This window comes from Triticum aestivum, chromosome 4B (genome assembly GCF_018294505.1).
Source record: "Triticum aestivum cultivar Chinese Spring chromosome 4B, IWGSC CS RefSeq v2.1, whole genome shotgun sequence".
Classification (NCBI taxonomy): Eukaryota; Viridiplantae; Streptophyta; class Magnoliopsida; order Poales; family Poaceae; genus Triticum; species Triticum aestivum.
In genome coordinates, this window is record NC_057804.1 from 238925089 (window position 1) to 238932225 (window position 7137).

The following is a 7137-nucleotide window of genomic DNA, read 5'->3' on the forward strand; positions in this document are numbered from 1 at the left end:
AACATCCGAATTGCCAAGCTTGTCTTCCACGCAAAGAAGAGTCCCATCCGGACACGGGATGAAGTCTTGAGTCTTGTATCTTCACGGTCCAACAGTCTGGCCAAAGTATATAGTCCGGCTGTACGGATACCCCCTAATCCAGGACTCCCTCAGCCCCCTTGATCCATAAATTGATCTAGTATGACCGGCTCTATTGTCTAGGTCCTGTCGCAGGTCGTGCGTGTACCCTGCATTAGTTGTTTCTCTGCCTCTAGGGCGAGGTGGCACAGGTTGGTGTTCGTCTTGGGTTGCCGCTCTATCCCTGCCACGAGGTGGTCGGTCAGGCCCGTCAGCCGCATTACACGTTGTGGGTATAGGCTCTGGGACCTCATCGTCGAATTGGGAGAGTAACCTGTGCTTTTGGTAACTCTTACTTGAGCGCTCGAGGCCGTATTCCTCGGCTGCCAGGACATTAGTCCACCTGTCATTGAGTAAATCCTGATCGGCTTGAAGTTGCTGTCGCTTCTTTTTCAGGCTTCTTGTTGTGGCTATTAGTCGGCTCTTAAAGCGCTCATGTTTGAGGGGGCCCTCTGGTATGATGAAGTCTTCATCGCCAAGGCTCTCATCCTCTTCGGAGGTCGGTAGGTAGTTACTATCCTCCGAGCCCTTGTTCCTAATAAGATCGTCGGGGTTGACTTGCCCCTCTTCCCAATCATCCTATTCGGATGTTGGCTCGACAGGAGCATCTTGGTCTTCGGCGTTATCCGGGGTGTTATTGTCTCCGGTGCCGGTATTGTTGTCTTTTTTACGGCGCAGTTTTGATCGGCGCCACTGACGTTGACGCTTCGTAGGTGCTTCAGCAGGTTCATCCTCTAGATTCTTTCCATTGTCGCCATCATCCTCTTTCGGTGTGTCCACCATGTACACGTCATACGAGGAAGTGGCCGTCCAGCGTCCGGTGAACGGTGGGTTCTGGCTCTTCTCATCTCTGGTATCATTATCCATACCGTCGATGTCTTCGGAATCGTAGTCGAGCGTGTTGGTTAGATCCTCGATAGTGGCTATGAAGTGGGTGGTGGGTGGGACGTGAAATTCCCCGCTCTCAGCCCCTAGTGAGGGCTGGGCGTAGTTTGGCAGTGATCCTTCTATAATGGCGAGAGATCGCATTAAGTCCAGGGCCTCGTTTAAGAGTGAGGTTTGGACAGGGGAGCGAGAGTCCGTGGAGCAGGGCGGGACAGGAGTTCCCAGGATGAGCTCGCGTAACACGGACCTCGAGAGTTCGGATCTGGTGTTCGGGGAGGAGTCCGGCTTTGTGTTGATGAAGGGAGCCTGGTATAACTCCAGTCCTGTCGGTGAAACGATCCCCTCCGTATCTCCGGTGTTGAGCTCTACGGCTGCGGAGAGTCCATCGGGCTCTAAATTCCCGTCTTTGGACTCGATGAGGTGTTTCGGATCTAAGGCCAGAGCTGCGGTTGAGGCCTTGAACCCTTGGAAGATCAAGTCTCCTCGGATATCAGCGACATAGTTTAGGTTTCCAAAACTGATCTAATGACCAGGGGTGTAGCTGTCGATCTGCTCCAGATGGCCAATTGAAGTGGCACGCAGTGTGAAGCCGCAGAATACGAAGATTTGGCCGGGGAGAAAAGTCTCCCTCAGGATGATATTGTTGTGGATGATTGATGGAGCCATCGAGCCTTCTGGCGACGACACAGTGGAACTCTCAATGAAAGCACCTATGTTGGTGTCAAAACCGGCAGATCTCAGGTAGGGGGTCCCGAACTGTGCGTCTAAGGAACAAAGGTAACAGGAGGCAGGGGACACGATGTGTACCCAGGTTTGGGCCCTCTTAATGAAGGTAATACCCTACTTCCTGCTTGATTGACTTTCATGAATATAGGGGTTACAAGAGTTGATCTACCTCGAGATCGTAATGGCTAAACCCTAGATGTCTAGCCTGTATGATTGTTCTTGTCCTATGGACAAAACCCTCCGGTTTATATAGACATCGGAGGGATCTAGGGTTGTACAGAGTCGGTTTACGTAGAAAGGAAGGTGCATGATCCGAATGCCAAGCTTGCCACCCACGCAAAGGAGAGTCCCATCCGGACATGGGGAAAGGTCTTTAATCTCATATCTTCACGGCTCATTAGTCCGGCCCGAGCTTGCATAGCCCGGACGCCTGAGGACCCCTTAGTCCAGGACTCCCTCAGCCACAAAGTAATATGATGTGTTACATGCTAGATCGGTGTGACTTATTCGTCACATATCATGAGTTTTGCTTGGAGCGTCTTGTATTATATGAGCCTTTGCTTTGTTTGCTTTTTAGTTTGTCGCAATCATATCTATGGAACACACTTATTTGAGAGAGCCACACGCTTATCATGATTTGTTAGAATACTCTATGTGCTTCACTTAAATCTTTTGAGCTAGGCAGGTGCTCGAGTGCTTCACTTATGTCCTTTTGATCACGGCGGTGGTTATATTTTAAAGAAATATACTCTTATGCTTCACTTATACTATTTCGAGAGTTGATAAAAAGTAAATTTTAAAGAAATATTTGCACTATCATGCTTCACTTAAATCATTTCGAGAGTTGATAATAGCAATGGTAATGTGCATAAGATATCAATTTGGTCCCAAAGTGTTGGATATCCAAGGGGGATATAATAAAAACTTTCATATAGATCATCGGATATGATAAACTTGATTCCTTGCAATAGTTTTGTGATATGGAGATAGTAATATGTGAGTCATGTTAGTGAGTAATTGTGCTTTAGTAACAATATTGGTGTTAGGGTTTGTGATTCTCTATGCATTCACATAAAGTCAATAGTTATGCAACGAACTAATATCCTACTTATGGTGCATTATTCATTGTTAGTTATTTTCAATGCATGCTTATGACCATTTTTGCTTTTTGGTTGGTCGCTTCTCAATCTATTTGCTAGCCTTCATTTGTACTAAGTGGGAATGTTGCTTGTGCATCTAACTCCTTAAACCCAAAGTTGTGCCAAATGAGTCCACCGTGCGGACCTATATGCGGTATTTCCATGTCGTTCCAAGTAAATTCGCATGTGCCAACTCTAATATTTCAAAATTAATTTCTGGTTTGTGTGCCCATACCGCTCATGAACCGGCAGGGGGTGGCCAATATTTTCCATGCTAGGTATTTTATTCTCACGATAAGTGTTTATTCACTTGTTATTGCACAGGAGTGTGGCGGGTAATAGGGATGACTAGTCCCGAAATGAAAAAAATATGATAATAAATTCCTTGGAAAGTGTTGGTATGGAAGGCACTTGTGGATACGGCTAGCCATGGATTGTGAAAGAATGGTGGAAAGGAAATAAACTTTAATTTTTTTTGTTTAGGAACCGCCTATGATTTTTCTAGCATGGAAGATATTGGGAATTCTCGGTTGTTTTCGTTGAGAGGAAAAGCATGCTTCTTAAAACAATTTTATCTCTAATTTAAGCCTTGAGCTCTAGCACCTCTAGCAAATCTCTGCTTCCCTCTGCGAAGGGCCTATCTATTTACTTTTATGTAATTTTTATTTTTAGTTTGAGTCTCCATCTTCTCTTATAGAACACCAAATAGAGAGCACTATTGTCACACTTTTGCATTGGATGTAGCTAATGTTGGGTGTGTTTCATGAATGGAACAATGATTGAGCATAATGGGCTAGGGATAACTTTCTTTGGCATTGATATTTTGAAAGACATGGTTGCTTGTTAGTATGCTTGAGTATTGATGTCTTCATGTCGAATTATAGATTATTTCTTTGAATCATTCAAGTCAAAATATCCATGCTACAAAAGAAAAGAATATATGATGAATATGTTAGGTAGCATTCCACATAACAAATTCTATTTTTATCACTTACCTACTCGAGGACGAGCATGAATTGCTTTGGGATGCTTGATACGACTCTAACATATCTATAATTTTTTATTGTTCCATGATATTATATTATCTATCTTGGATATTTTATATACACTTTCAAGCAATTATATTTCATTTTATGGGACTAACCTATTAACTTAGTGCTTAGTGTCAGTTGTTGTTTTTTGTTTCTTAGAATATTAGTACCAAACAAAGTCCAAATGCGACAAAACTTTTTGAAGATTTTTTCTGGACAAAAGAGACACTAGAAGCTTCGGGAGAAGACCAAACAATGAAGCGTGGGCCAACCGGGCACCAGGGGGCACCCTGGTGGCTTGTGGGGCCCACAAGGCATTGTTTGACCTGGCTTTGCCTCCATAAATTCTCTAAAATCGTGAAACCAATAGAGGAGTCTACGAAATACTTTTTTTCGCTGCCGCATGTTCCAGAACCACGAGATCCCATCTGGAGACTTTTTCCGGCACTTTTCCAGAGGGGGATTTGGTCACCGAGGGGCTCTACATCATCCTTGCTTCCCCTCCGATGATGTGTGAGTAGTTTACCACGGACCTATGGGTCCATAGTTAGTAGCTAGATGGCTTCTTCTCTCGATTTGATCTTCAATACAATGTTCTTCTCAATGTTCTTGGAGATCTATTTGATGTAATGACTTTTTGCAGTGTGTTTGTTGGGATCTGATGGATAGTGAGTTTATGATCAGATCTATCCATGAATATCATCCGAGTTTTCTCTGAAATCTTATATGCATGATTATTATATCTTTGTATTTCCTCTTCGAGCTATTGATTTGGTTTGGCCAACTAGATTGATTTATCTTGCCATGGGAAGAGGTGCTTTGTAATGGGTTCGATCTTACGGTGCTTAGTTCTAGTGACAGAAAGGGACCTGACACATATGTATTGTTGCTATTAAGAGTGAAAAGATGGGATTCATTTCATACGTGAGTTTATCTTGTCTACATCATGTCATCTTGCTTAAGGTGTTACTCCATTTTCCCATGAACTTAATACACTAGATGGATAGCGGTCGATGTGTGGAGTAATAGTAGTAGATGCAGAATCGTTTCTATCTACTTGTCTTGGACGTGATGCCTATATACATGATCATTGCCTTGGATATCGTCATAATTATTTGCTTTTATATCAGTTGCCCAATAGTAATTTGTTTACCCACCGTATGCTATTTTCAAGAGAGAAGCCTCTAGTGAAAACTATGGCCTCCGGGTCTATCTTTTAACATATATTAAAACAAAAAATACCTTGCTGCAATTTTCTATTGTTTATTTTATTTATTTTGTATTTTTGTCCGATCTATGTATCAAAAACTATACAATTTAGTCTTGCTCGTGACCGTCAAGGGATTGACAACCCCTTGTTCGCGTTGGGTTGCAAGTATTTGTTGTTTGTGTGCAGGTGATGTTACGAGTCGTTGCTTGGTTCTCCTACTGGATTGCTAACATTGGTTTCATAACTAAGGGGAATACTTATTTCTATTGTACTACATCATCCTCTCCTCTTCGGGGAAATCCCAACATAGCTCACAAGTATCACCGACCTCCACAACATCATCCAAGAAGACAAGCAGTCCATCCACTACTACGTCGTGTGCTGGCTCAAGAAGAAAAACACACTATCAAGCATTTCGGACGAAACAATCATAAAAGCATTTGTCAGCGGTGCCCAGGACCTTTTGTTTTGGCACAAGCTTGGGAAACAGAGAGGAGAAGGCAAGTTGACGTCCCTAGCCGCTGTGATGAAGGTCACCAAGGACTTCGCCATCGGAGAAGAATTAGCTCAGGTCGGTCGCCGACCTCTCCTAGGAGCCAAAACTACTGAGCCAACAGGGGCCGAGGCCCCAAAGAGCATAAGCTTGAAGAATGTAGAGGACCACAAGCGCAAGGAAGAACAAGATTCTGAGCTCGGCGCAGTGGCCAACAAAACAGACGAGGCCGATGGAAAGAGGCAACGATGGAATGGCAAGCCAAAACACAATATCCGCAAATACGATGAGATAATGAACGGGCCCAATGTGTACCACAGATATGAAAACCACAAGGCCTTGCATTCGATAAGACACTGCAGACTCAATGAGTAGCTCCTCCGCAAAACGAATAACCCTAACACTACACACAATGAGGGCGGTAATAGCACGGCTCCACTAGCCCCAGCGGCAAACCCCGAGCAACAAGCCACGGAGAAACCTAGCGAGCCTTCCCCAAAGACGTCCAAAGAGTCGACATGATCATTGAGGTGCAACGTTGCTCAGCGATGGCATGCCGACATCACCACACGAGGAATAGGAGGGACTCCAAGTACCTCGCATGGTCTGAACAAACAATCTCCTTCGGCCAGGACGATCACCCATCCTTTTTTCATAGGCCAGGAAGCCTACGACTTGTCCTCAACTCAGTCATCGGAGGCCACTATGTCGCAGCAATACCGATGGACTGGGGCTCCGGGATAAACATACTATACATAAGGACTTTAGAACGGCTGGACATACCGATGGAGGCCCTACGACCTCCAACATGGAATTTGGAGGCATAATCCCAGGGCAAAAGGCACAACCAGTGGGAGAGATAAAGTTGTAAATCATCTTCAACGAAGGCATCAATCATATATGCGAGCTTATGAGCTTCGAGGTGGTCCCCTTTTCTGGGGGCTACGACGCCGTCCTAGGGCGACCAACTTTCGCATAGTTCATGGTCGTCCCATACTACACATACATGCAAATGAAGACGCCAGGCCCACGCGGCACCATCACCATTCACAGCTACCCCTTAGAAGCTATCAGGTCGAAAAAGGCAAACTCGACGAGCTCGTGGAATGGGGAATAAATCACAAGGAGGTCTGGCGAGCACCAAAAGCCAGAAAATTCCCAAAGTACAATTGGGAGCAGCGACCCCTTGTGAGCCCAACAGAAGAGATATACCTCGACCAAGTGGAACGCCCGCAAGAACCACTTTGGCGGAGGACTAACACCTATTGGTAGACCTCCCAGCCCACAAAAACTAGTAGGTTAGAGAAGCACGAACAACCAGTGAGGCCCCCGCGGCACAGCTGCAAGCAGTAAATTTCATACTCGTTATTTACATTTAAAGCATGAACTTCCCTTTATAAGTAAGACTTCGTGGAATAATCATAGTTAGTTCGGTCATATACCAAATAGGCAATAAAGTGATTTGTTACACAAGAGCTTCTATTTTGTTGCACTATATGATCACTAAATGAAGTACACAAATCATAATGTACTAAA